The 27,655-nt window shown below is 39.5% G+C and overlaps 20 non-coding genes across 20 annotated transcripts; 9 read left to right on the forward strand and 11 right to left on the reverse strand.

Moving 5' to 3' along the window:
• Positions 1-478: 478 nt before the first annotated feature.
• On the reverse strand, positions 479-597 carry LOC137409274 (5S ribosomal RNA). Its single transcript, XR_010980503.1, has one exon. It is a non-coding gene; the product is annotated as a 5S ribosomal RNA (ribosomal RNA).
• A 134-nt stretch (positions 598-731) lies between these two features.
• LOC137409641 (5S ribosomal RNA) lies at positions 732-850 on the forward strand. The gene has a single exon (XR_010980851.1). It is a non-coding gene; the product is annotated as a 5S ribosomal RNA (ribosomal RNA).
• A 2,036-nt stretch (positions 851-2,886) lies between these two features.
• LOC137409276 (5S ribosomal RNA) lies at positions 2,887-3,005 on the reverse strand. Its single transcript, XR_010980504.1, has one exon. It is a non-coding gene; the product is annotated as a 5S ribosomal RNA (ribosomal RNA).
• A 134-nt stretch (positions 3,006-3,139) lies between these two features.
• On the forward strand, positions 3,140-3,258 carry LOC137409147 (5S ribosomal RNA). The gene has a single exon (XR_010980387.1). It is a non-coding gene; the product is annotated as a 5S ribosomal RNA (ribosomal RNA).
• A 2,147-nt stretch (positions 3,259-5,405) lies between these two features.
• Positions 5,406-5,524, reverse strand: LOC137409277 (5S ribosomal RNA). Its single transcript, XR_010980505.1, has one exon. It is a non-coding gene; the product is annotated as a 5S ribosomal RNA (ribosomal RNA).
• Positions 5,525-7,850: 2,326 nt separating this feature from the next.
• On the reverse strand, positions 7,851-7,969 carry LOC137409278 (5S ribosomal RNA). The gene has a single exon (XR_010980506.1). It is a non-coding gene; the product is annotated as a 5S ribosomal RNA (ribosomal RNA).
• A 134-nt stretch (positions 7,970-8,103) lies between these two features.
• Positions 8,104-8,222, forward strand: LOC137409642 (5S ribosomal RNA). The gene has a single exon (XR_010980852.1). It is a non-coding gene; the product is annotated as a 5S ribosomal RNA (ribosomal RNA).
• A 2,148-nt stretch (positions 8,223-10,370) lies between these two features.
• Positions 10,371-10,489, reverse strand: LOC137409279 (5S ribosomal RNA). The gene has a single exon (XR_010980507.1). It is a non-coding gene; the product is annotated as a 5S ribosomal RNA (ribosomal RNA).
• A 2,274-nt stretch (positions 10,490-12,763) lies between these two features.
• LOC137409280 (5S ribosomal RNA) lies at positions 12,764-12,882 on the reverse strand. Its single transcript, XR_010980508.1, has one exon. It is a non-coding gene; the product is annotated as a 5S ribosomal RNA (ribosomal RNA).
• A 134-nt stretch (positions 12,883-13,016) lies between these two features.
• Positions 13,017-13,135, forward strand: LOC137409643 (5S ribosomal RNA). Its single transcript, XR_010980853.1, has one exon. It is a non-coding gene; the product is annotated as a 5S ribosomal RNA (ribosomal RNA).
• Positions 13,136-15,239: 2,104 nt separating this feature from the next.
• On the reverse strand, positions 15,240-15,358 carry LOC137409281 (5S ribosomal RNA). The gene has a single exon (XR_010980509.1). It is a non-coding gene; the product is annotated as a 5S ribosomal RNA (ribosomal RNA).
• A 134-nt stretch (positions 15,359-15,492) lies between these two features.
• On the forward strand, positions 15,493-15,611 carry LOC137409132 (5S ribosomal RNA). The gene has a single exon (XR_010980373.1). It is a non-coding gene; the product is annotated as a 5S ribosomal RNA (ribosomal RNA).
• Positions 15,612-17,826: 2,215 nt separating this feature from the next.
• Positions 17,827-17,945, reverse strand: LOC137409064 (5S ribosomal RNA). Its single transcript, XR_010980310.1, has one exon. It is a non-coding gene; the product is annotated as a 5S ribosomal RNA (ribosomal RNA).
• A 134-nt stretch (positions 17,946-18,079) lies between these two features.
• On the forward strand, positions 18,080-18,198 carry LOC137409644 (5S ribosomal RNA). The gene has a single exon (XR_010980854.1). It is a non-coding gene; the product is annotated as a 5S ribosomal RNA (ribosomal RNA).
• A 2,032-nt stretch (positions 18,199-20,230) lies between these two features.
• LOC137409282 (5S ribosomal RNA) lies at positions 20,231-20,349 on the reverse strand. Its single transcript, XR_010980510.1, has one exon. It is a non-coding gene; the product is annotated as a 5S ribosomal RNA (ribosomal RNA).
• Positions 20,350-20,483: 134 nt separating this feature from the next.
• Positions 20,484-20,602, forward strand: LOC137409109 (5S ribosomal RNA). Its single transcript, XR_010980352.1, has one exon. It is a non-coding gene; the product is annotated as a 5S ribosomal RNA (ribosomal RNA).
• A 2,205-nt stretch (positions 20,603-22,807) lies between these two features.
• LOC137409183 (5S ribosomal RNA) lies at positions 22,808-22,926 on the reverse strand. Its single transcript, XR_010980421.1, has one exon. It is a non-coding gene; the product is annotated as a 5S ribosomal RNA (ribosomal RNA).
• A 134-nt stretch (positions 22,927-23,060) lies between these two features.
• On the forward strand, positions 23,061-23,179 carry LOC137409645 (5S ribosomal RNA). Its single transcript, XR_010980855.1, has one exon. It is a non-coding gene; the product is annotated as a 5S ribosomal RNA (ribosomal RNA).
• A 2,137-nt stretch (positions 23,180-25,316) lies between these two features.
• LOC137409077 (5S ribosomal RNA) lies at positions 25,317-25,435 on the reverse strand. The gene has a single exon (XR_010980322.1). It is a non-coding gene; the product is annotated as a 5S ribosomal RNA (ribosomal RNA).
• A 134-nt stretch (positions 25,436-25,569) lies between these two features.
• Positions 25,570-25,688, forward strand: LOC137409190 (5S ribosomal RNA). The gene has a single exon (XR_010980427.1). It is a non-coding gene; the product is annotated as a 5S ribosomal RNA (ribosomal RNA).
• Positions 25,689-27,655: the final 1,967 nt, after the last annotated feature.

Here is a 27,655-nt window from a genome sequence, read left to right on the forward strand (position 1 = left end):
CATCAAGTACTAATAATATTCATATTATCCAGTTTCGGCTAAAACCTTTGAATGGAAATGATTTTTTATTTTATATCAAAAGATAGAGCGAATTAAAAGACTTTTAAATGGAAATGATTTTTTATTTTATATCAAAAGATAGAGCGAATTAAAAGACTTTTAAATGGAAATGATTTTTTATTTTATATCAAGAGATAGAGCGAATTAAGAGACTTTTAAATGGAAATGATTTTTTGTTTTAAATCAAGAGATAGAGCGAATTAAAAGACTTTTAAATGGAAATGATTTTTTATTTTACATCAAGAGATAGAGCGAATTAAAAGACTTTCAAGCGGAAATGATTTTTTATTTTACATCAAGAGATAGAGCGAATTAAAAGACTTTCAAGCGGAAATGATTTTTTATTCTATATCAAGAGATAGAGTGAATTAAAGAAGCTTGAAAATTCTAAATTAGTATAATTTTGATAAAAACTAAAGGTCTACAGCACCCGGTATTCCCAGGCGGTCACCCATCCAAGTACTAACCGGGCTCGACGTTGCTTAGCTTCAGTGATCGGACGAGAACTGGCGTTTTCAACGTGATATGGCCGTAGACATTTAGTAAGCTTCAACAGACGCTAATGAGAAACGTGGCAATAATCAGCGAACGCCCATTGGACAATATAGTCACGGCTTGGTGAGCATTATTATAACTCTGCGTTAATAGCGTGTCTCGAAGAGCGCATCAGTGTCTACGGCCATATCACGTTGAAAACGCCAGTTCTCGTCCGATCACTGAAGCTAAGCAACGTCGAGCCCGGTTAGTACTTGGATGGGTGACCGCCTGGGAATACCGGGTGCTGTAGACTTTTTATTTATTTTTACATCTTGCTATCTTCATCGCGATCTTCGCGCTATCTTCATCTACATGTACATGTACATGTACATGTTCATGTACATGAACATGTACTACGTATGCGTTATATATATATACATATACTATGTACTATGTACTACGTACGTGTAGTGTGTAACAGTATATATAACTTTGCTGCTGCATTTCCGCGTCAAAACCCTTCTGGCAAGCGTGATCAATTAAAGCGCGACACTTTTTGTAGTCGAAGGATGTACTCTACTCGTGTATAACGAAAACTGTTGCAGCGTCCGATCTCAACATAAAAATAACATATTCTCACTTTTAATCCGAAGAAATCTCTTTTAAAGGAAGTTTGTTACTTTTTCTCGACATAAAGTGACGCGCTATCGTAGATCTTATTAGTTTACCGGCTATCTAATGTCTACGCGTGTAAAGACAGGTGAGTAGTAAGCGCCGTTCTTTGGCTTGTTCTTCTCATCTACGAGTTCGAAAGAAAACAGCCCTACATAGAATGCTTTTACTTACGCGAACAGGTGTGTTAAAAAGATGTTCACGTCGAACCAAATAAAGCGATGCTTTAGAAATGGTGTAATAGCCTCCAAACGAGTACGCTCGCGTTCGACCGCCGCGCGAGTAGCTTCAACTCCTAACGAAACAATCGTAGTACGTCTACTATATACACGTGTAAATTAGGATTCGTTTGCTCTCTCAACAGATGAAAGAGCGGTTAATCGCGCTGCAACGAAACATTCATGCGTACCATGTAAACTAGGATTCGTTCGCTCTCTCAATATTTGAAAGAGCGGTCAATCGCGCTGCCGGTTATTCGTCCAGCTCGCTCATTAGCTATAAAAAGCTATCGAGTTACTTCGAACGCATAGCTTAAAACTTTGCCATTGCGTAACGAATATTCCCGGCTCAAACGAATCGTTGATATTGTGCAAATTAGGAGTCGTGTGTACTCTCATACTTCGACGGCGTGGTTGTTCGCGCTCGATAATATTCGACTCGTTCACTCATTGGCTAAACGCATAGCGTTCAAGATCTCGCCGATTCGTACGAAGGTTGCAGGCTCGTTACCGCCGCTTCACGCGCTTTAGATTATTTCGTCAGCATTTTGAAAACTACGGTAAATATTTTCCTTTTAAATAATTATAATTGCGTGGAAATGACCTTACGCGAAAGTAGGCTTTTCGCTAGAGATAGTTCCGCAAAGATAAAAACTGATGGAGCAACCTTAGCTACGCGCTGGCCCGCGCTCATCACCGAACTTAGTTGCCGTCGTAACGTAGATTCCACGTTTCGGTTTGTAATTCGTTTCGAAACTTTTTGACACAATTTACCTTTTAGACTTTTACGCATCCGCGAGTACGGTTTTGTTTCATCACGACCGAAGACGATCGCTCGAGTTTACATTACGAGAATGCGTATTTTGCGGCGAAAGGCCGAGTCGAGTTTCGTTTAGTTATTTATTTTAGCTTTTAGGTAAACTCGTAACGCCGACATACGAGTTGCGCAATTAAAAGGAAATCTTAACGCAAGTTTCTTGAGCTATTACGCCGCGCAAAATGAAAACGAATCGAAATTATATCCTCTTTAAAATACTCGGGTAGCAGCGGCGCATGGCTGGTGAAGATGAGGAGATTGAAGCTAGCCGGATAGCATCAAGTACTAATAATATTCATATTATCCAGTTTCGGCTAAAACCTTTGAATGGAAATGATTTTTTATTTTATATCAAAAGATAGAGCGAATTAAAAGACTTTTAAATGGAAATGATTTTTTATTTTATATCAAAAGATAGAGCGAATTAAAAGACTTTTAAATGGAAATGATTTTTTATTTTATATCAAGAGATAGAGCGAATTAAAAGACTTTCAAGCGGAAATGATTTTTTATTTTACATCAAGAGATAGAGCGAATTAAAAGACTTTCAAGCGGAAATGATTTTTTATTCTATATCAAGAGATAGAGTGAATTAAAGAAGCTTGAAAATTCTAAATTAGTATAATTTTGATAAAAACTAAAGGTCTACAGCACCCGGTATTCCCAGGCGGTCACCCATCCAAGTACTAACCGGGCTCGACGTTGCTTAGCTTCAGTGATCGGACGAGAACTGGCGTTTTCAACGTGATATGGCCGTAGACACTGATGCGCTCTTCGAGACACGCTATTAACGCAGAGTTATAATAATGCTCACCAAGCCGTGACTATATTGTCCAATGGGCGTTCGCTGATTATTGCCACGTTTCTCATTAGCGTCTGTTGAAGCTTACTAAATGTCTACGGCCATATCACGTTGAAAACGCCAGTTCTCGTCCGATCACTGAAGCTAAGCAACGTCGAGCCCGGTTAGTACTTGGATGGGTGACCGCCGGGGAATACCGGGTGCTGTAGACTTTTTATTTATTTTTACATCTTGCTATCTTCATCGCGATCTTCGCGCTATCTTCATCTACATGTACATGTACATGTACATGTACATGTTCATGTACTACGTATGCGTTATATATATACATATACTATGTACTATGTACTATGTACTACGTACGTGTAGTGTGTAACAGTATATATAACTTTGCTGCTGCATTTCCGCGTCAAAACCCTTCTGGCAAGCGTGATCAATTAAAGCGCGACACTTTTTGTAGTCGAAGGATGTACTCTACTCGTGTATAACGAAAACTGTTGCAGCGTCCGATCTCAACATAAAAATAACATATTCTCACTTTTAATCCGAAGAAATCTCTTTTAAAGGAAGTTTGTTACTTTTTCTCGACATAAAGTGACGCGCTATCGTAGATCTTATTAGTTTACCGGCTATCTAATGTCTACGCGTGTAAAGACAGGTGAGTAGTAAGCGCCGTTCTTTGGCTTGTTCTTCTCATCTACGAGTTCGAAAGAAAACAGCCCTACATAGAAAACTTTTACTTACGCGAACAGGTGTGTTAAAAAGATGTTCACGTCGAACCAAATAAAGCGATGCTTTAGAAATGGTGTAATAGCCTCCAAACGAGTACGCTCGCGTTCGACCGCCGCGCGAGTAGCTTTAACTCCTAACGAAACAATCGTAGTACGTCTACTATATACACGTGTAAATTAGGATTCGTTTGCTCTCTCAACATCTGAAAGAGCGGTTAATCGCGCTGCAACGAAACATTCATGCGTACCATGTAAATTAGGATTCGTTCGCTCTCTCAATATTTGAAAGAGCGGTCAATCGCGCTGCCGGTTATTCGTCCAGCTCGCTCATTAGCTATGAAAAGCTATCGAGTTACTTCGAACGCATAGCTTAAAACTTTGCCATTGCGTAACGAATATTCCCGGCTCAAACGAATCGTTGATATTGTGCAAATTAGGAGTCGTATGTACTCTCATACTTCGACGGCGTGGTTGTTCGCGCTCAATAATATTCGACTCGTTCACTCATTGGCTAAACGCATAGCGTTCAAGATCTCGCCGATTCGTACGAAGGTTGCAGGCTCGTTACCGCCGCTCCACGCGCTTTAGATTATTTCGTCAGCATTTTGAAAACTACGGTAAATATTTTCCTTTTAAATAATTATAATTGCGTGGAAATGACCTTACGCGAAAGTAGGTTTTTCGCTAGAGATATTTCCGCAAAGATAAAAACTGATGGAGCAACCTTAGCTACGCGCTGGCCCGCGCTCATCACCGAACTTAGTTGCCGTCGTAACGTCGATTCCACGTTTCGGTTTGTAATTCGTTTCGAAACTTTTTGACACAATTTACCTTTTAGACTTTTACGCATCCGCGAGTACGGTTTTGTTTCATCACGACCGAAGACGATCGCTCGAGTTTACATTACGAGAATGCGTATTTTGCGGCGAAAGGCCGAGTCGAGTGTCGTTTAGTTATTTATTTTAGCTTTTAGGTAAACTCGTAACGCCGACATACGAGTTGCGCAATTAAAAGGAAATCTTAACGCGAGTTTCTTGAGCTATTACGCCGCGCAAAATGAAAACGAATCGAAATTATATCCTCTTTAAAATACACGGGTCGCAGCGGCGCATGGCTGGTGAAGATGAGGAGATTGAAGCTAGCCGGATAGCATCAAGTACTAATAATATTCATATTATCCAGTTTCGGCTAAAACCTTTGAATGGAAATGATTTTTTATTTTATATCAAAAGATAGAGCGAATTAAAAGACTTTTAAATGGAAATGATTTTTTATTTTATATCAAAAGATAGAGCGAATTAAAAGACTTTTAAATGGAAATGATTTTTTATTTTATATCAAGAGATAGAGCGAATTAAGAGACTGTTAAATGGAAATGATTTTTTGTTTTAAATCAAGAGATAGAGCGAATTAAAAGACTTTTAAATGGAAATGATTTTTTATTTTACATCAAGAGATAGAGCGAATTAAAAGACTTTCAAGCGGAAATGATTTTTTATTTTACATCAAGAGATAGAGCGAATTAAAAGACTTTCAAGCGGAAATGATATTTTATTCTATATCAAGAGATAGAGTGAATTAAAGAAGCTTGAAAATTCTAAATTAGTATAATTTTGATAAAAACTAAAGGTCTACAGCACCCGGTATTCCCAGGCGGTCACCCATCCAAGTACTAACCGGGCTCGACGTTGCTTAGCTTCAGTGATCGGACGAGAACTGGCGTTTTCAACGTGATATGGCCGTAGACATTTAGTAAGCTTCAACAGACGCTAATGAGAAACGTGGCAATAATCAGCGAACGCTCATTAGACAATATAGTCACGGCTTGGTGAGCATTATTATAACTCTGCGTTAATAGCGTGTCTCGAAGAGCGCATCAGTGTCTACGGCCATATCACGTTGAAAACGCCAGTTCTTGTCCGATCGCTGAAGCTAAGCAACGTCGAGACCGGTTAGTACTTGGATATATAACGCATACGAAGTACATGTTCATGTACATGTTCATGTACATGAACATGTACTACGTATGCGTTATATATATACATATACTATGTACTATGTACTATGTACTACGTACGTGTAGTGTGTAACAGTATATATAACTTTGCTGCTGCATTTCCGCGTCAAAACCCTTCTGGCAAGCGTGATCAATTAAAGCGCGACACTTTTTGTAGTCGAAGGATGTACTCTACTCGTGTATAACGAAAACTGTTGCAGCGTCCGATCTCAACATAAAAATAACATATTCTCACTTTTAATCCGAAGAAATCTCTTTTAAAGGAAGTTTGTTACTTTTTCTCGACATAAAGTGACGCGCTATCGTAGATCTTATTAGTTTACCGGCTATCTAATGTCTACGCGTGTAAAGACAGGTGAGTAGTAAGCGCCGTTCTTTGGCTTGTTCTTCTCATCTACGAGTTCGAAAGAAAACAGCCCTACATAGAAAGCTTTTACTTACGCGAACAGGTGTGTTAAAAAGATGTTCACGTCGAACCAAATAAAGCGATGCTTTAGAAATGGTGTAATAGCCTCCAAACGAGTACGCTCGCGTTCGACCGCCGCGCGAGTAGCTTCAACTCCTAACGAAACAATCGTAGTACGTCTACTATATACACGTGTAAATTAGGATTCGTTTGCTCTCTCAACATCTGAAAGAGCGGTTAATCGCGCTGCAACGAAACATTCATGCGTACCATGTAAACTAGGATTCGTTCGCTCTCTCAATATTTGAAAGAGCGGTCAATCGCGCTGCCGGTTATTCGTCCAGCTCGCTCATTAGCTATGAAAAGCTATCGAGTTACTTCGAACGCATAGCTTAAAACTTTGCCATTGCGTAACGAATATTCCCGGCTCAAACGAATCGTTGATATTGTGCAAACTAGGAGTCGTATGTACTCTCATACTTCGACGGCGTGGTTGTTCGCGCTCGATAATATTCGACTCGTTCACTCATTGGCTAAACGCATAGCGTTCAAGATCTCGCCGATTCGTACGAAGGTTGCAGGCTCGTTACCGCCGCTTCACGCGCTTTAGATTATTTCGTCAGCATTTTGAAAACTACGGTAAATATTTTCCTTTTAAATAATTATAATTGCGTGGAAATGACCTTACGCGAAAGTAGGTTTTTCGCTAGAGATATTTCCGCAAAGATAAAAACTGATGGAGCAACCTTAGCTACGCGCTGGCCCGCGCTCATCACCGAACTTAGTTGCCGTCGTAACGTCGATTCCACGTTTCGGTTTGTAATTCGTTTCGAAACTTATTGACACAATTTACCTTTTAGACTTTTACGCATCCGCGAGTACGGTTTTGTTTCATCACGACCGAAGACGATCGCTCGAGTTTACATTACGAGAATGCGTATTTTGCGGCGAAAGGCCGAGTCGAGTTTCGTTTAGTTATTTATTTTAGCTTTTAGGTAAACTCGTAACGCCGACATACGAGTTGCGCAATTAAAAGGAAATCTTAACGCGAGTTTCTTGAGCTATTACGCCGCGCAAAATGAAAACGAATCGAAATTATATCCTCTTTAAAATACACGGGTAGCAGCGGCGCATGGCTGGTGAAGATGAGGAGATTGAAGCTAGCCGGATAGCATCAAGTACTAATAATATTCATATTATCCAGTTTCGGCTAAAACCTTTGAATGGAAATGATTTTTTATTTTATATCAAAAGATAGAGCGAATTAAAAGACTTTTAAATGGAAATGATTTTTTATTTTATATCAAAAGATAGAGCGAATTAAAAGACTTTTAAATGGAAATGATTTTTTATTTTATATCAAGAGATAGAGCGAATTAAGAGACTTTTAAATGGAAATGATTTTTTGTTTTAAATCAAGAGATAGAGCGAATTAAAAGACTTTTAAATGGAAATGATTTTTTATTTTACATCAAGAGATAGAGCGAATTAAAAGACTTTCAAGCGGAAATGATTTTTTATTTTACATCAAGAGATAGAGCGAATTAAAAGACTTTCAAGCGGAAATGATTTTTTATTCTATATCAAGAGATAGAGTGAATTAAAGAAGCTTGAAAATTCTAAATTAGTATAATTTTGATAAAAACTAAAGGTCTACAGCACCCGGTATTCCCAGGCGGTCACCCATCCAAGTACTAACCGGGCTCGACGTTGCTTAGCTTCAGTGATCGGACGAGAACTGGCGTTTTCAACGTGATATGGCCGTAGACATTTAGTAAGCTTCAACAGACGCTAATGAGAAACGTGGCAATAATCAGCGAACGCCCATTGGACAATATAGTCACGGCTTGGTGAGCATTATTATAACTCTGCGTTAATAGCGTGTCTCGAAGAGCGCATCAGTGTCTACGGCCATATCACGTTGAAAACGCCAGTTCTCGTCCGATCACTGAAGCTAAGCAACGTCGAGCCCGGTTAGTACTTGGATGGGTGACCGCCTGGGAATACCGGGTGCTGTAGACTTTTTATTTATTTTTACATCTTGCTATCTTCATCGCGATCTTCGCGCTATCTTCATCTACATGTACATGTACATGTACATGTTCATGTACATGAACATGTACTACGTATGCGTTATATATATATACATATACTATGTACTATGTACTACGTACGTGTAGTGTGTAACAGTATATATAACTTTGCTGCTGCATTTCCGCGTCAAAACCCTTCTGGCAAGCGTGATCAATTAAAGCGCGACACTTTTTGTAGTCGAAGGATGTACTCTACTCGTGTATAACGAAAACTGTTGCAGCGGCCGATCTCAACATAAAAATAACATATTCTCACTTTTAATCCGAAGAAATCTCTTTTAAAGGAAGTTTGTTACTTTTTCTCGACATAAAGTGACGCGCTATCGTAGATCTTATTAGTTTACCGGCTATCTAATGTCTACGCGTGTAAAGACAGGTGAGTAGTAAGCGCCGTTCTTTGGCTTGTTCTTCTCATCTACGAGTTCGAAAGAAAACAGCCCTACATAGAATGCTTTTACTTACGCGAACAGGTGTGTTAAAAAGATGTTCACGTCGAACCAAATAAAGCGATGCTTTAGAAATGGTGTAATAGCCTCCAAACGAGTACGCTCGCGTTCGACCGCCGCGCGAGTAGCTTCAACTCCTAACGAAACAATCGTAGTACGTCTACTATATACACGTGTAAATTAGGATTCGTTTGCTCTCTCAACATCTGAAAGAGCGGTTAATCGCGCTGCAACGAAACATTCATGCGTACCATGTAAACTAGGATTCGTTCGCTCTCTCAATATTTGAAAGAGCGGTCAATCGCGCTGCCGGTTATTCGTCCAGCTCGCTCATTAGCTATGAAAAGCTATCGAGTTACTTCGAACGCATAGCTTAAAACTTTGCCATTGCGTAACGAATATTCCCGGCTCAAACGAATCGTTGATATTGTGCAAATTAGGAGTCGTATGTACTCTCATACTTCGACGGCGTGGTTGTTCGCGCTCAATAATATTCGACTCGTTCACTCATTGGCTAAACGCATAGCGTTCAAGATCTCGCCGATTCGTACGAAGGTTGCAGGCTCGTTACCGCCGCTCCACGCGCTTTAGATTATTTCGTCAGCATTTTGAAAACTACGGTAAATATTTTCCTTTTAAATAATTATAATTGCGTGGAAATGACCTTACGCGAAAGTAGGTTTTTCGCTAGAGATATTTCCGCAAAGATAAAAACTGATGGAGCAACCTTAGCTACGCGCTGGCCCGCGCTCATCACCGAACTTAGTTGCCGTCGTAACGTCGATTCCACGTTTCGGTTTGTAATTCGTTTCGAAACTTTTTGACACAATTTACCTTTTAGACTTTTACGCATCCGCGAGTACGGTTTTGTTTCATCACGACCGAAGACGATCGCTCGAGTTTACATTACGAGAATGCGTATTTTGCGGCGAAAGGCCGAGTCGAGTGTCGTTTAGTTATTTATTTTAGCTTTTAGGTAAACTCGTAACGCCGACATACGAGTTGCGCAATTAAAAGGAAATCTTAACGCGAGTTTCTTGAGCTATTACGCCGCGCAAAATGAAAACGAATCGAAATTATATCCTCTTTAAAATACACGGGTCGCAGCGGCGCATGGCTGGTGAAGATGAGGAGATTGAAGCTAGCCGGATAGCATCAAGTACTAATAATATTCATATTATCCAGTTTCGGCTAAAACCTTTGAATGGAAATGATTTTTTATTTTATATCAAAAGATAGAGCGAATTAAAAGACTTTTAAATGGAAATGATTTTTTATTTTATATCAAAAGATAGAGCGAATTAAAAGACTTTTAAATGGAAATGATTTTTTATTTTATATCAAGAGATAGAGCGAATTAAGAGACTGTTAAATGGAAATGATTTTTTGTTTTAAATCAAGAGATAGAGCGAATTAAAAGACTTTTAAATGGAAATGATTTTTTATTTTACATCAAGAGATAGAGCGAATTAAAAGACTTTCAAGCGGAAATGATTTTTTATTTTACATCAAGAGATAGAGCGAATTAAAAGACTTTCAAGCGGAAATGATATTTTATTCTATATCAAGAGATAGAGTGAATTAAAGAAGCTTGAAAATTCTAAATTAGTATAATTTTGATAAAAACTAAAGGTCTACAGCACCCGGTATTCCCAGGCGGTCACCCATCCAAGTACTAACCGGGCTCGACGTTGCTTAGCTTCAGTGATCGGACGAGAACTGGCGTTTTCAACGTGATATGGCCGTAGACATTTAGTAAGCTTCAACAGACGCTAATGAGAAACGTGGCAATAATCAGCGAACGCTCATTAGACAATATAGTCACGGCTTGGTGAGCATTATTATAACTCTGCGTTAATAGCGTGTCTCGAAGAGCGCATCAGTGTCTACGGCCATATCACGTTGAAAACGCCAGTTCTTGTCCGATCGCTGAAGCTAAGCAACGTCGAGACCGGTTAGTACTTGGATATATAACGCATACGAAGTACATGTTCATGTACATGTTCATGTACATGAACATGTACTACGTATGCGTTATATATATATATACATATACTATGTACTATGTACTATGTACTACGTACGTGTAGTGTGTAACAGTATATATAACTTTGCTGCTGCATTTCCGCGTCAAAACCCTTCTGGCAAGCGTGATCAATTAAAGCGCGACACTTTTTGTAGTCGAAGGATGTACTCTACTCGTGTATAACGAAAACTGTTGCAGCGTCCGATCTCAACATAAAAATAACATATTCTCACTTTTAATCCGAAGAAATCTCTTTTAAAGGAAGTTTGTTACTTTTTCTCGACATAAAGTGACGCGCTATCGTAGATCTTATTAGTTTACCGGCTATCTAATGTCTACGCGTGTAAAGACAGGTGAGTAGTAAGCGCCGTTCTTTGGCTTGTTCTTCTCATCTACGAGTTCGAAAGAAAACAGCCCTACATAGAAAACTTTTACTTACGCGAACAGGTGTGTTAAAAAGATGTTCACGTCGAACCAAATAAAGCGATGCTTTAGAAATGGTGTAATAGCCTCCAAACGAGTACGCTCGCGTTCGACCGCCGCGCGAGTAGCTTCAACTCCTAACGAAACAATCGTAGTACGTCTACTATATACACGTGTAAATTAGGATTCGTTTGCTCTCTCAACATCTGAAAGAGCGGTTAATCGCGCTGCAACGAAACATTCATGCGTACCATGTAAACTAGGATTCGTTCGCTCTCTCAATATTTGAAAGAGCGGTCAATCGCGCTGCCGGTTATTCGTCCAGCTCGCTCATTAGCTATGAAAAGCTATCGAGTTACTTCGAACGCATAGCTTAAAACTTTGCCATTGCGTAACGAATATTCCCGGCTCAAACGAATCGTTGATATTGTGCAAATTAGGAGTCGTGTGTACTCTCATACTTCGACGGCGTGGTTGTTCGCGCTCGATAATATTCGACTCGTTCACTCATTGGCTAAACGCATAGCGTTCAAGATCTCGCCGATTCGTACGAAGGTTGCAGGCTCGTTACCGCCGCTTCACGCGCTTTAGATTATTTCGTCAGCATTTTGAAAACTACGGTAAATATTTTCCTTTTAAATAATTATAATCGCAAGGAAATGACCTTACGCGAAAGTAGGCTTTTCGCTAGAGATAATTCCGCAAAGATAAAAACTGATGGAGCAACCTTAGCTACGCGCTGGCCCGCGCTCATCACCGAACTTAGTTGCCGTCGTAACGTAGATTCCACGTTCCGGTTTGTAATTCGTTTCGAAACTTTTTGACACAATTTACCTTTTAGACTTTTACGCATCCGCGAGTACGGTTTTGTTTCATCACGATCGAAGACGATCGCTCGAGTTTACATTACGAGAATGCGTATTTTGCGGCGAAAGGCCGAGTCGAGTTTCGTTTAGTTATTTATTTTAGCTTTTAGGTAAACTCGTAACGCCGACATACGAGTTGCGCAATTAAAAGGAAATCTTAACGCGAGTTTCTTGAGCTATTACGCCGCGCAAAATGAAAACGAATCGAAATTATATCCTCTTTAAAATACACGGGTAGCAGCGGCGCATGGCTGGTGAAGATGAGGAGATTGAAGCTAGCCGGATAGCATCAAGTACTAATAATATTCATATTATCCAGTTTCGGCTAAAACCTTTGAATGGAAATGATTTTTTATTTTATATCAAAAGATAGAGCGAATTAAAAGACTTTTAAATGGAAATGATTTTTTATTTTATATCAAAAGATAGAGCGAATTAAAAGACTTTTAAATGGAAATGATTTTTTGTTTTAAATCAAGAGATAGAGCGAATTAAAAGACTTTTAAATGGAAATGATTTTTTATTTTACATCAAGAGATAGAGCGAATTAAAAGACTTTCAAGCGGAAATGATTTTTTATTTTACATCAAGAGATAGAGCGAATTAAAAGACTTTCAAGCGGAAATGATTTTTTATTCTATATCAAGAGATAGAGTGAATTAAAGAAGCTTGAAAATTCTAAATTAGTATAATTTTGATAAAAACTAAAGGTCTACAGCACCCGGTATTCCCAGGCGGTCACCCATCCAAGTACTAACCGGGCTCGACGTTGCTTAGCTTCAGTGATCGGACGAGAACTGGCGTTTTCAACGTGATATGGCCGTAGACATTTAGTAAGCTTCAACAGACGCTAATGAGAAACGTGGCAATAATCAGCGAACGCCCATTGGACAATATAGTCACGGCTTGGTGAGCATTATTATAACTCTGCGTTAATAGCGTGTCTCGAAGAGCGCATCAGTGTCTACGGCCATATCACGTTGAAAACGCCAGTTCTCGTCCGATCACTGAAGCTAAGCAACGTCGAGCCCGGTTAGTACTTGGATGGGTGACCGCCTGGGAATACCGGGTGCTGTAGACTTTTTATTTATTTTTACATCTTGCTATCTTCATCGCGATCTTCGCGCTATCTTCATCTACATGTACATGTACATGTACATGTTCATGTACATGAACATGTACTACGTATGCGTTATATATATACATATACTATGTACTATGTACTATGTACTATGTACTACGTACGTGTAGTGTGTAACAGTATATATAACTTTGCTGCTGCATTTCCGCGTCAAAACCCTTCTGGCAAGCGTGATCAATTAAAGCGCGACACTTTTTGTAGTCGAAGGATGTACTCTACTCGTGTATAACGAAAACTGTTGCAGCGTCCGATCTCAACATAAAAATAACATATTCTCACTTTTAATCCGAAGAAATCTCTTTTAAAGGAAGTTTGTTACTTTTTCTCGACCTAAAGTGACGCGCTATCGTAGATCTTATTAGTTTACCGGCTATCTAATGTCTACGCGTGTAAAGACAGGTGAGTAGAAAGCGCCGTTCTTTGGCTTGTTCTTCTCATCTACGAGTTCGAAAGAAAACAGCCCTACATAGAAAGCTTTTACTTACGCGAACAGGTGTGTTAAAAAGATGTTCACGTCGAACCAAATAAAGCGATGCTTTAGAAATGGTGTAATAGCCTCCAAACGAGTACGCTCGCGTTCGACCGCCGCGCGAGTAGCTTCAACTCCTAACGAAACAATCGTAGTACGTCTACTATATACACGTGTAAATTAGGATTCGTTTGCTCTCTTAACATCTGAAAGAGCGGTTAATCGCGCTGCAACGAAACATTCATGCGTACCATGTAAACTAGGATTCGTTCGCTCTCTCAATATTTGAAAGAGCGGTCAATCGCGCTGCCGGTTATTCGTCCAGCTCGCTCATTAGCTATGAAAAGCTATCGAGTTACTTCGAACGCATAGCTTAAAACTTTGCCATTGCGTAACGAATATTCCCGGCTCAAACGAATCGTTGATATTGTGCAAATTAGGAGTCGTGTGTACTCTCATACTTCGACGGCGTGGTTGTTCGCGCTCGATAATATTCGACTCGTTCACTCATTGGCTAAACGCATAGCGTTCAAGATCTCGCCGATTCGTACGAAGGTTGCAGGCTCGTTACCGCCGCTTCACGCGCTTTAGATTATTTCGTCAGCATTTTGAAAACTACGGTAAATATTTTCCTTTTAAATAATTATAATCGCGTGGAAATGACCTTACGCGAAAGTAGGCTTTTCGCTAGAGATAATTCCGCAAAGATAAAAACTGATGGAGCAACCTTAGCTACGCGCTGGCCCGCGCTCATCACCGAACTTAGTTGCCGTCGTAACGTAGATTCCACGTTCCGGTTTGTAATTCGTTTCGAAACTTTTTGACACAATTTACCTTTTAGACTTTTACGCATCCGCGAGTACGGTTTTGTTTCATCACGATCGAAGACGATCGCTCGAGTTTACATTACGAGAATGCGTATTTTGCGGCGAAAGGCCGAGTCGAGTTTCGTTTAGTTATTTATTTTAGCTTTTAGGTAAACTCGTAACGCCGACATACGAGTTGCGCAATTAAAAGGAAATCTTAACGCGAGTTTCTTGAGCTATTACGCCGCGCAAAATGAAAACGAATCGAAATTATATCCTCTTTAAAATACACGGGTAGCAGCGGCGCATGGCTGGTGAAGATGAGGAGATTGAAGCTAGCCGGATAGCATCAAGTACTAATAATATTCATATTATCCAGTTTCGGCTAAAACCTTTGAATGGAAATGATTTTTTATTTTATATCAAAAGATAGAGCGAATTAAAAGACTTTTAAATGGAAATGATTTTTTATTTTATATCAAAAGATAGAGCGAATTAAAAGACTTTTAAATGGAAATGATTTTTTGTTTTAAATCAAGAGATAGAGCGAATTAAAAGACTTTTAAATGGAAATGATTTTTTATTTTACATCAAGAGATAGAGCGAATTAAAAGACTTTCAAGCGGAAATGATTTTTTATTTTACATCAAGAGATAGAGCGAATTAAAAGACTTTCAAGCGGAAATGATTTTTTATTCTATATCAAGAGATAGAGTGAATTAAAGAAGCTTGAAAATTCTAAATTAGTATAATTTTGATAAAAACTAAAGGTCTACAGCACCCGGTATTCCCAGGCGGTCACCCATCCAAGTACTAACCGGGCTCGACGTTGCTTAGCTTCAGTGATCGGACGAGAACTGGCGTTTTCAACGTGATATGGCCGTAGACATTTAGTAAGCTTCAACAGACGCTAATGAGAAACGTGGCAATAATCAGCGAACGCCCATTGGACAATATAGTCACGGCTTGGTGAGCATTATTATAACTCTGCGTTAATAGCGTGTCTCGAAGAGCGCATCAGTGTCTACGGCCATGTCACGTTGAAAACGCCAGTTCTCGTCCGATCACTGAAGCTAAGCAACGTCGAGCCCGGTTAGTACTTGGATGGGTGACCGCCTGGGAATACCGGGTGCTGTAGACTTTTTATTTATTTTTACATCTTGCTATCTTCATCGCGATCTTCGCGCTATCTTCATCTACATGTACATGTACATGTACATGTACATGTTCATGTACATGAACATGTACTACGTATGCGTTATATATATACATATACTATGTACTATGTACTATGTACTACGTACGTGTAGTGTGTAACAGTATATATAACTTTGCTGCTGCATTTCCGCGTCAAAACCCTTCTGGCAAGCGTGATCAATTAAAGCGCGACACTTTTTGTAGTCGAAGGATGTACTCTACTCGTGTATAACGAAAACTGTTGCAGCGTCCGATCTCAACATAAAAATAACATATTCTCACTTTTAATCCGAAGAAATCTCTTTTAAAGGAAGTTTGTTACTTTTTCTCGACATAAAGTGACGCGCTATCGTAGATCTTATTAGTTTACCGGCTATCTAATGTCTACGCGTGTAAAGACAGGTGAGTAGAAAGCGCCGTTCTTTGGCTTGTTCTTCTCATCTACGAGTTCGAAAGAAAACAGCCCTACATAGAAAGCTTTTACTTACGCGAACAGGTGTGTTAAAAAGATGTTCACGTCGAACCAAATAAAGCGATGCTTTAGAAATGGTGTAATAGCCTCCAAACGAGTACGCTCGCGTTCGACCGCCGCGCGAGTAGCTTCAACTCCTAACGAAACAATCGTAGTACGTCTACTATATACACGTGTAAATTAGGATTCGTTTGCTCTCTCAACATCTGAAAGAGCGGTTAATCGCGCTGCAACGAAACATTCATGCGTACCATGTAAATTAGGATTCGTTCGCTCTCTCAATATTTGAAAGAGCGGTCAATCGCGCTGCCGGTTATTCGTCCAGCTCGCTCATTAGCTATGAAAAGCTATCGAGTTACTTCGAACGTATAGCTTAAAACTTTGCCATTGCGTAACGAATATTCCCGGCTCAAACGAATCGTTGATATTGTGCAAATTAGGAGTCGTGTGTACTCTCATACTTCGATGGCGTGGTTGTTCGCGCTCGATAATATTCGACTCGTTCACTCATTGGCTAAACGCATAGCGTTCAAGATCTCGCCGATTCGTACGAAGGTTGCAGGCTCGTTACCGCCGCTTCACGCGCTTTAGATTATTTCGTCAGCATTTTGAAAACTACGGTAAATATTTTCCTTTTAAATAATTATAATCGCGTGGAAATGACCTTACGCGAAAGTAGGCTTTTCGCTAGAGATAATTCCGCAAAGATAAAAACTGATGGAGCAACCTTAGCTACGCGCTGGCCCGCGCTCATCACCGAACTTAGTTGCCGTCGTAACGTAGATTCCACGTTCCGGTTTGTAATTCGTTTCGAAACTTTTTGACACAATTTACCTTTTAGACTTTTACGCATCCGCGAGTACGGTTTTGTTTCATCACGATCGAAGACGATCGCTCGAGTTTACATTACGAGAATGCGTATTTTGCGGCGAAAGGCCGAGTCGAGTTTCGTTTAGTTATTTATTTTAGCTTTTAGGTAAACTCGTAACGCCGACATACGAGTTGCGCAATTAAAAGGAAATCTTAACGCGAGTTTCTTGAGCTATTACGCCGCGCAAAATGATAACGAATCGAAATTATATCCTCTTTAAAATACACGGGTAGCAGCGGCGCATGGCTGGTGAAGATGAAGAGATTGAAGCTAGCCGGATAGCATCAAGTACTAATAATATTCATATTATCCAGTTTCGGCTAAAACCTTTGAATGGAAATGATTTTTTATTTTATATCAAAAGATAGAGCGAATTAAAAGACTTTTAAATGGAAATGATTTTTTATTTTATATCAAAAGATAGAGCGAATTAAAAGACTTTTAAATGGAAATGATTTTCTAGTTTATATCAAAAGATAGAGCGAATTAAAAGACTTTTAAATGGAAATGATTTTTTATTTTATATCAAGAGATAGAGCGAATTAAGAGACTTTTAAATGGAAATGATTTTTTGTTTTAAATCAAGAGATAGAGCGAATTAAAAGACTTTTAAATGGAAATGATTTTTTATTTTACATCAAGAGATAGAGCGAATTAAAAGACTTTCAAGCGAAAATGATTTTTTATTTTACATCAAGAGATAGAGCGAATTAAAAGACTTTCAAGCGGAAATGATTTTTTATTCTATATCAAGAGATAGAGTGAATTAAAGAAGCTTGAAAATTCTAAATTAGTATAATTTTGATAAAAACTAAAGGTCTACAGCACCCGGTATTCTCAGGCGGTCACCCATCCAAGTACTAACCGGGCTCGACGTTGCTTAGCTTCAGTGATCGGACGAGAACTGGCGTTTTCAACGTGATATGGCCGTAGACATTTAGTAAGCTTCAACAGACGCTAATGAGAAACGTGGCAATAATCAGCGAACGCCCATTGGACAATATAGTCACGGCTTGGTGAGCATTATTATAACTCTGCGTTAATAGCGTGTCTCGAAGAGCGCATCAGTGTCTACGGCCATATCACGTTGAAAACGCCAGTTCTCGTCCGATCACTGAAGCTAAGCAACGTCGAGCCCGGTTAGTACTTGGATGGGTGACCGCCTGGGAATACCGGGTGCTGTAGACTTTTTATTTATTTTTACATCTTGCTATCTTCATCGCGATCTTCGCGCTATCTTCATCTACATGTACATGTACATGTACATGTACATGTTCATGTACTACGTATGCGTTATATATATATATACATATACTATGTACTATGTACTACGTACGTGTAGTGTGTAACAGTATATATAACTTTGCTGCTGCATTTCCGCGTCAAAACCCTTCTGGCAAGCGTGATCAATTAAAGCGCGACACTTTTTGTAGTCGAAGGATGTACTCTACTCGTGTATAACAAAAACTGTTGCAGCGTCCGATCTCAACATAAAAATAACATATTCTCACTTTTAATCCGAAGAAATCTCTTTTAAAGGAAGTTTGTTACTTTTTCTCGACATAAAGTGACGCGCTATCGTAGATCTTATTAGTTTACCGGCTATCTAATGTCTACGCGTGTAAAGACAGGTGAGTAGTAAGCGCCGTTCTTTGGCTTGTTCTTCTCATCTACGAGTTCGAAAGAAAACAGCCCTACATAGAAAGCTTTTCCTTACGCGAACAGGTGTGTTAAAAAGATGTTCACGTCGAACCAAATAAAGCGATGCTTTAGAAATGGTGTAATAGCCTCCAAACGAGTACGCTCGCGTTCGACCGCCGCGCGAGTAGCTTCAACTCCTAACGAAACAATCGTAGTACGTCTACTATATACACGTGTAAATTAGGATTCGTTTGCTCTCTCAACATCTGAAAGAGCGGTTGATCGCGCTGCAACGAAACATTCATGCGTACCATGTAAACTAGGATTCGTTCGCTCTCTCAATATTTGAAAGAGCGGTCAATCGCGCTGCCGGTTATTCGTCCAGCTCGCTCATTAGCTATGAAAAGCTATCGAGTTACTTCGAACGCATAGCTTAAAACTTTGCCATTGCGTAACGAATATTCCCGGCTCAAACGAATCGTTGATATTGTGCAAATTAGGAGTCGTGTGTACTCTCATACTTCGACGGCGTGGTTGTTCGCGCTCAATAATATTCGACTCGTTCACTCATTGGCTAAACGCATAGCGTTCAAGATCTCGCCGATTCGTACGAAGGTTGCAGGCTCGTTACCGCCGCTTCACGCGCTTTAGATTATTTCGTCAGCATTTTGAAAACTACGGTAAATATTTTCCTTTTAATTAATTATAATTGCGTGGAAATGACCTTACGCGAAAGTAGGCTTTTCGCTAGAGATAATTCCGCAAAGATAAAAACTGATGGAGCAACCTTAGCTACGCGCTGGCCCGCGCTCATCACCGAACTTAGTTGCCGTCGTAACGTAGATTCCACGTTCCGGTTTGTAATTCGTTTCGAAACTTTTTGACACAATTTACCTTTTAGACTTTTACGCATCCGCGAGTACGGTTTTGTTTCATCACGATCGAAGACGATCGCTCGAGTTTACATTACGAGAATGCGTATTTTGCGGCGAAAGGCCGAGTCGAGTTTCGTTTAGTTATTTATTTTAGCTTTTAGGTAAACTCGTAACGCCGACATACGAGTTGCGCAATTAAAAGGAAATCTTAACGCGAGTTTCTTGAGCTATTACGCCGCGCAAAATGAAAACGAATCGAAATTATATCCTCTTTAAAATACACGGGTAGCAGCGGCGCATGGCTGGTGAAGATGAGGAGATTGAAGCTAGCCGGATAGCATCAAGTACTAATAATATTCATATTATCCAGTTTCGGCTAAAACCTTTGAATGGAAATGATTTTTTATTTTATATCAAAAGATAGAGCGAATTAAAAGACTTTTAAATGGAAATGATTTTTTATTTTATATCAAAAGATAGAGCGAATTAAAAGACTTTTAAATGGAAATGATTTTTTATTTTATATCAAGAGATAGAGCGAATTAAGAGACTTTTAAATGGAAATGATTTTTTGTTTTAAATCAAGAGATAGAGCGAATTAAAAGACTTTCAAGCGGAAATGATTTTTTATTCTATATCAAGAGATAGAGTGAATTAAAGAAGCTTGAAAATTCTAAATTAGTATAATTTTGATAAAAACTAAAGGTCTACAGCACCCGGTATTCCCAGGCGGTCACCCATCCAAGTACTAACCGGGCTCGACGTTGCTTAGCTTCAGTGATCGGACGAGAACTGGCGTTTTCAACGTGATATGGCCGTAGACATTTAGTAAGCTTCAACAGACGCTAATGAGAAACGTGGCAATAATCAGCGAACGCCCATTGGACAATATAGTCACGGCTTGGTGAGCATTATTATAACTCTGCGTTAATAGCGTGTCTCGAAGAGCGCATCAGTGTCTACGGCCATATCACGTTGAAAACGCCAGTTCTCGTCCGATCACTGAAGCTAAGCAACGTCGAGCCCGGTTAGTACTTGGATGGGTTACCGCCTGGGAATACCGGGTGCTGTAGACTTTTTATTTATTTTTACATCTTGCTATCTTCATCGCGATCTTCGCGCTATCTTCATCTACATGTACATGTACATGTTCATGTACATGAACATGTACTACGTATGCGTTATATATATATACATATACTATGTACTATGTACTATGTACTACGTACGTGTAGTGTGTAACAGTATATATAACTTTGCTGCTGCATTTCCGCGTCAAAACCCTTCTGGCAAGCGTGATCAATTAAAGCGCGACACTTTTTGTAGTCGAAGGATGTACTCTACTCGTGTATAACGAAAACTGTTGCAGCGTCCGATCTCAACATAAAAATAACATATTCTCACTTTTAATCCGAAGAAATCTCTTTTAAAGGAAGTTTGTTACTTTTTCTCGACATAAAGTGACGCGCTATCGTAGATCTTATTAGTTTACCGGCTATCTAATGTCTACGCGTGTAAAGACAGGTGAGTAGTAAGCGCCGTTCTTTGGCTTGTTCTTCTCATCTACGAGTTCGAAAGAAAACAGCCCTACATAGAAAGCTTTTACTTACGCGAACAGGTGTGTTAAAAAGATGTTCACGTCGAACCAAATAAAGCGATGCTTTAGAAATGGTGTAATAGCCTCCAAACGAGTACGCTCGCGTTCGACCGCCGCGCGAGTAGCTTCAACTCCTAACGAAACAATCGTAGTACGTCTACTATATACACGTGTAAATTAGGATTCGTTTGCTCTCTCAACATCTGAAAGAGCGGTTAATCGCGCTGCAACGAAACATTCATGCGTACCATGTAAACTAGGATTCGTTCGCTCTCTCAATATTTGAAAGAGCGGTCAATCGCGCTGCCGGTTATTCGTCCAGCTCGCTCATTAGCTATGAAAAGCTATCGAGTTACTTCGAACGCATAGCTTAAAACTTTGCCATTGCGTAACGAATATTCCCGGCTCAAACGAATCGTTGATATTGTGCAAATTAGGAGTCGTGTGTACTCTCATACTTCGACGGCGTGGTTGTTCGCGCTCGATAATATTCGACTCGTTCACTCATTGGCTAAACGCATAGCGTTCAAGATCTCGCCGATTCGTACGAAGGTTGCAGGCTCGTTACCGCCGCTTCACGCGCTTTAGATTATTTCGTCAGCATTTTGAAAACTACGGTAAATATTTTCCTTTTAAATAATTATAATTGCGTGGAAATGACCTTACGCGAAAGTAGGCTTTTCGCTAGAGATAATTCCGCAAAGATAAAAACTGATGGAGCAACCTTAGCTACGCGCTGGCCCGCGCTCATCACCGAACTTAGTTGCCGTCGTAACGTAGATTCCACGTTCCGGTTTGTAATTCGTTTCGAAACTTTTTGACACAATTTACCTTTTAGACTTTTACGCATCCGCGAGTACGGTTTTGTTTCATCACGATCGAAGACGATCGCTCGAGTTTACATTACGAGAATGCGTATTTTGCGGCGAAAGGCCGAGTCGAGTTTCGTTTAGTTATTTATTTTAGCTTTTAGGTAAACTCGTAACGCCGACATACGAGTTGCGCAATTAAAAGGAAATCTTAACGCGAGTTTCTTGAGCTATTACGCCGCGCAAAATGAAAACGAATCGAAATTATATCCTCTTTAAAATACACGGGTAGCAGCGGCGCATGGCTGGTGAAGATGAGGAGATTGAAGCTAGCCGGATAGCATCAAGTACTAATAATATTCGTATTATCCAGTTTCGGCTAAAACCTTTGAATGGAAATGATTTTTTATTTCATATCAAAAGATAGAGCGAATTAAAAGACTTTTAAATGGAAATGATTTTTTGTTTTATATCAAAAGATAGAGCGAATTAAAAGACTTTTAAATGGAAATGATTTTTTATTTTATATCAAAAGATAGAGCGAATTAAAAGACTTTTAAATGGAAATGATTTTTTATTTTATATCAAAAGATAGAGCGAATTAAAAGACTTTTAAATGGAAGTGATTTTTTATTTTATATCAAGAGATAGAGCGAATTGAGAGACTTTTAAATGGAAATGATTTTTTGTTTTAAATCAAGAGATAGAGCGAATTAAAAGACTTTTAAATGGAAATGATTTTTTATTTTACATCAAGAGATAGAGCGAATTAAAAGACTTTCAAGCGGAAATGATTTTTTATTCTATATCAAGAGATAGAGTGAATTAAAGAAGCTTGAAAATTCTAAATTAGTATAATTTTGATAAAAACTAAAGGTCTACAGCACCCGGTATTCCCAGGCGGTCACCCATCCAAGTACTAACCGGGCTCGACGTTGCTTAGCTTGAGTGATCGGACGAGAACTGGCGTTTTCAACGTGATATGGCCGTAGACATTTAGTAAGCTTCAACAGACGCTAATGAGAAACATGGCAATAATCAGCGAACGCCCATTGGACAATATAGTCACGGCTTGGTGAGCATTATTATAACTCTGCGTTAATAGCGTGTCTCGAAGAGCGCATCAGTGTCTACGGCCATATCACGTTGAAAACGCCAGTTCTCGTCCGATCACTGAAGCTAAGCAACGTCGAGCCCGGTTAGTACTTGGATGGGTGACCGCCTGGGAATACCGGGTGCTGTAGACTTTTTATTTATTTTTACATCTTGCTATCTTCATCGCGATCTTCGCGCTATCTTCATCTACATGTACATGTACTTGTTCATGTACTACGTATGCGTTATATATATATACATATACTATGTACTATGTACTATGTACTACGTACGTGTAGTGTGTAACAGTATATATAACTTTGCTGCTGCATTTCCGCGTCAAAACCCTTCTGGCAAGCGTGATCAATTAAAGCGCGACACTTTTTGTAGTCGAAGGATGTACTCTACTCGTGTATAACGAAAACTGTTGCAGCGTCCGATCTCAACATAAAAATAACATATTCTCACTTTTAATCCGAAGAAATCTCTTTTAAAGGAAGTTTGTTACTTTTTCTCGACATAAAGTGACGCGCTATCGTAGATCTTATTAGTTTACCGGCTATCTAATGTCTACGCGTGTAAAGACAGGTGAGTAGTAAGCGCCGTTCTTTGGCTTGTTCTTCTCATCTACGAGTTTGAAAGAAAACAGCCCTACATAGAAAGCTTTTACTTACGCGAACAGGTGTGTTAAAAAGATGTTCACGTCGAACCAAATAAAGCGATGCTTTAGAAATGGTGTAATAGCCTCCAAACGAGTACGCTCGCGTTCGACCGCCGCGCGAGTAGCTTCAACTCCTAACGAAACAATCGTAGTACGTCTACTATATACACGTGTAAATTAGGATTCGTTTGCTCTCTCAACATCTGAAAGAGCGGTTAATCGCGCTGCAACGAAACATTCATGCGTACCATGTAAACTAGGATTCGTTCGCTCTCTCAATATTTGAAAGAGCGGTCAATCGCGCTGCCGGTTATTCGTCCAGCTCGCTCATTAGCTATGAAAAGCTATCGAGTTACTTCGAACGCATAGCTTAAAACTTTGCCATTGCGTAACGAATATTCCCGGCTCAAACGAATCGTTGAAATTGTGCAAATTAGGAGTCGTGTGTACTCTCATACTTCGACGGCGTGGTTGTTCGCGCTCGATAATATTCGACTCGTTCACTCATTGGCTAAACGCATAGCGTTCAAGATCTCGCCGATTCGTACGAAGGTTGCAGGCTCGTTACCGCCGCTTCACGCGCTTTAGATTATTTCGTCAGCATTTTGAAAACTACGGTAAATATTTTCCTTTTAAATAATTATAATTGCGTGGAAATGACCTTACGCGAAAGTAGGCTTTTCGCTAGAGATATTTCCGCAAAGATAAAAACTGATGGAGCAACCTTAGCTACGCGCTGGCCCGCGCTCATCACCGAACTTAGTTGCCGTCGTAACGTAGATTCCACGTTCCGGTTTGTAATTCGTTTCGAAACTTTTTGACACAATTTACCTTTTAGACTTTTACGCATCCGCGAGTACGGTTTTGTTTCATCACGATCGAAGACGATCGCTCGAGTTTACATTACGAGAATGCGTATTTTGCGGCGAAAGGCCGAGTCGAGTTTCGTTTAGTTATTTATTTTAGCTTTTAGGTAAACTCGTAACGCCGACATACGAGTTGCGCAATTAAAAGGAAATCTCAACGCGAGTTTCTTGAGCTATTACGCCGCGCAAAATGAAAACGAATCGAAATTATATCCTCTTTAAAATACACGGGTAGCAGCGGCGCATGGCTGGTGAAGATGAGGAGATTGAAGCTAGCCGGATAGCATCAAGTACTAATAATATTCATATTATCCAGTTTCGGCTAAAACCTTTGAATGGAAATGATTTTTTATTTTATATCAAAAGATAGAGCGAATTAAAAGACTTTTAAATGGAAATGATTTTTTATTTTATATCAAAAGATAGAGCGAATTAAAAGACTTTTAAATGGAAATGATTTTTCATTCTATATCAAAAGATAGAGCGAATTAAAAGACTTTTAAATGGAAATGATTTTTTATTTTACATCAAGAGATAGAGCGAATTAAGAGACTTTTAAATGGAAATGATTTTTTGTTTTAAATCAAGAGATAGAGCGAATTAAAAGACTTTTAGATGGAAATGATTTTTTATTTTACATCAAGAGATAGAGCGAATTAAAAGACTTTCAAGCGGAAATGATTTTTTATTCTATATCAAGAGATAGAGTGAATTAAAGAAGCTTGAAAATTCTAAATTAGTATAATTTTGATAAAAACTAAAGGTCTACAGCACCCGGTATTCCCAGGCGGTCACCCATCCAAGTACTAACCGGGCTCGACGTTGCTTAGCTTCAGTGATCGGACGAGAACTGGCGTTTTCAACGTGATATAGCCGTAGACATTTAGTAAGCTTCAACAGACGCTAATGAGAAACGTGGCAATAATCAGCGAACGCCCATTGGACAATATAGTCACGGCTTGGTGAGCATTATTATAACTCTGCGTTAATAGCGTGTCTCGAAGAGCGCATCAGTGTCTACGGCCATATCACGTTAAAAACGCCAGTTCTCGTCCGATCACTGAAGCTAAGCAACGTCGAGCCCGGTTAGTACTTGAATGGGTGACCGCCTGGGAATACCGGGTGCTGTAGACTTTTTATTTATTTTTACATCTTGCTATCTTCATCGCGATCTTCGCGCTATCTTCATCTACATGTACATCTACATGTACATGTACATGTTCATGTACTATGTATGTGTTATATATATATACATATACTATGTACTATGTACTACGTACGTGTAGTGTGTAACAGTATATATAACTTTGCTGCTGCATTTCCGCGTCAAAACCCTTCTGGCAAGCGTGATCAATTACAGCGCGACACTTTTTGTAGTCGAAGGATGTACTCTACTCGTGTATAACGAAAACTGTTGCAGCGTCCGATCTCAACATAAAAATAACATATTCTCACTTTTAATCCGAAGAAATCTCTTTTAAAGGAAGTTTGTTACTTTTTCTCGACATAAAGTGACGCGCTATCGTAGATCTTATTAGTTTACCGGCTATCTAATGTCTACGCGTGTAAAGACAGGTGAGTAGTAAGCGCCGTTCTTTGGCTTGTTCTTCTCATCTACGAGTTCGAAAGAAAACAGCCCTACATAGAAAACTTTTACTTACGCGAACAGGTGTGTTAAAAAGATGTTCACGTCGAACCAAATAAAGCGATGCTTTAGAAATGGTGTAATAGCCTCCAAACGAGTACGCTCGCGTTCGACCGCCGCGCGAGTAGCTTCAACTCCTAACGAAACAATCGTAGTACGTCTACTATATACACGTGTAAATTAGGATTCGTTTGCTCTCTCAACATCTGAAAGAGCGGTTAATCGCGCTGCAACGAAACATTCATGCGTACCATGTAAACTAGGATTCGTTCGCTCTCTCAATATTTGAAAGAGCGGTCAATCGCGCTGCCGGTTATTCGTCCAGCTCGCTCATTAGCTATGAAAAGCTATCGAGTTACTTCGAACGCATAGCTTAAAACTTTGCCATTGCGTAACGAATATTCCCGGCTCAAACGAATCGTTGATATTGTGCAAATTAGGAGTCGTGTGTACTCTCATACTTCGACGGCGTGGTTGTTCGCGCTCGATAATATTCGACTCGTTCACTCATTGGCTAAACGCATAGCGTTCAAGATCTCGCCGATTCGTACGAAGGTTGCAGGCTCGTTACCGCCGCTTCACGCGCTTTAGATTATTTCGTCAGCATTTTGAAAACTACGGTAAATATTTTCCTTTTAAATAATTATAATTGCGTGGAAATGACCTTACGCGAAAGTAGGCTTTTCGCTAGAGATATTTCCGCAAAGATAAAAACTGATGGAGCAACCTTAGCTACGCGCTGGCCCGCGCTCATCACCGAACTTAGTTGCCGTCGTAACGTAGATTCCACGTTTCGGTTTGTAATTCGTTTCGAAACTTTTTGACACAATTTACCTTTTAGACTTTTACGCATCCGCGAGTACGGTTTTGTTTCATCACGATCGAAGACGATCGCTCGAGTTTACATTACGAGAATGCGTATTTTGCGGCGAAAGGCCGAGTCGAGTTTCGTTTAGTTATTTATTTTAGCTTTTAGGTAAACTCGTAACGCCGACATACGAGTTGCGCAATTAAAAGGAAATCTTAACGCGAGTTTCTTGAGCTATTACGCCGCGCAAAATGAAAACGAATCGAAATTATATCCTCTTTAAAATACACGGGTAGCAGCGGCGCATGGCTGGTGAAGATGAGGAGATTGAAGCTAGCCGGATAGCATCAAGTACTAATAATATTCGTATTATCCAGTTTCGGCTAAAACCTTTGAATGGAAATGATTTTTTATTTCATATCAAAAGATAGAGCGAATTAAAAGACTTTTAAATGGAAATGATTTTTTGTTTTATATCAAAAGATAGAGCGAATTAAAAGACTTTTAAATGGAAATGATTTTTTATTTTATATCAAAAGATAGAGCGAATTAAAAGACTTTTAAATGGAAATGATTTTTTATTTTATATCAAAAGATAGAGCGAATTAAAAGACTTTTAAATGGAAGTGATTTTTTATTTTATATCAA

Source organism: Watersipora subatra, chromosome 11 (assembly GCF_963576615.1).
Source record: "Watersipora subatra chromosome 11, tzWatSuba1.1, whole genome shotgun sequence".
NCBI lineage: Eukaryota > Metazoa > Bryozoa > Gymnolaemata > Cheilostomatida > Watersiporidae > Watersipora > Watersipora subatra.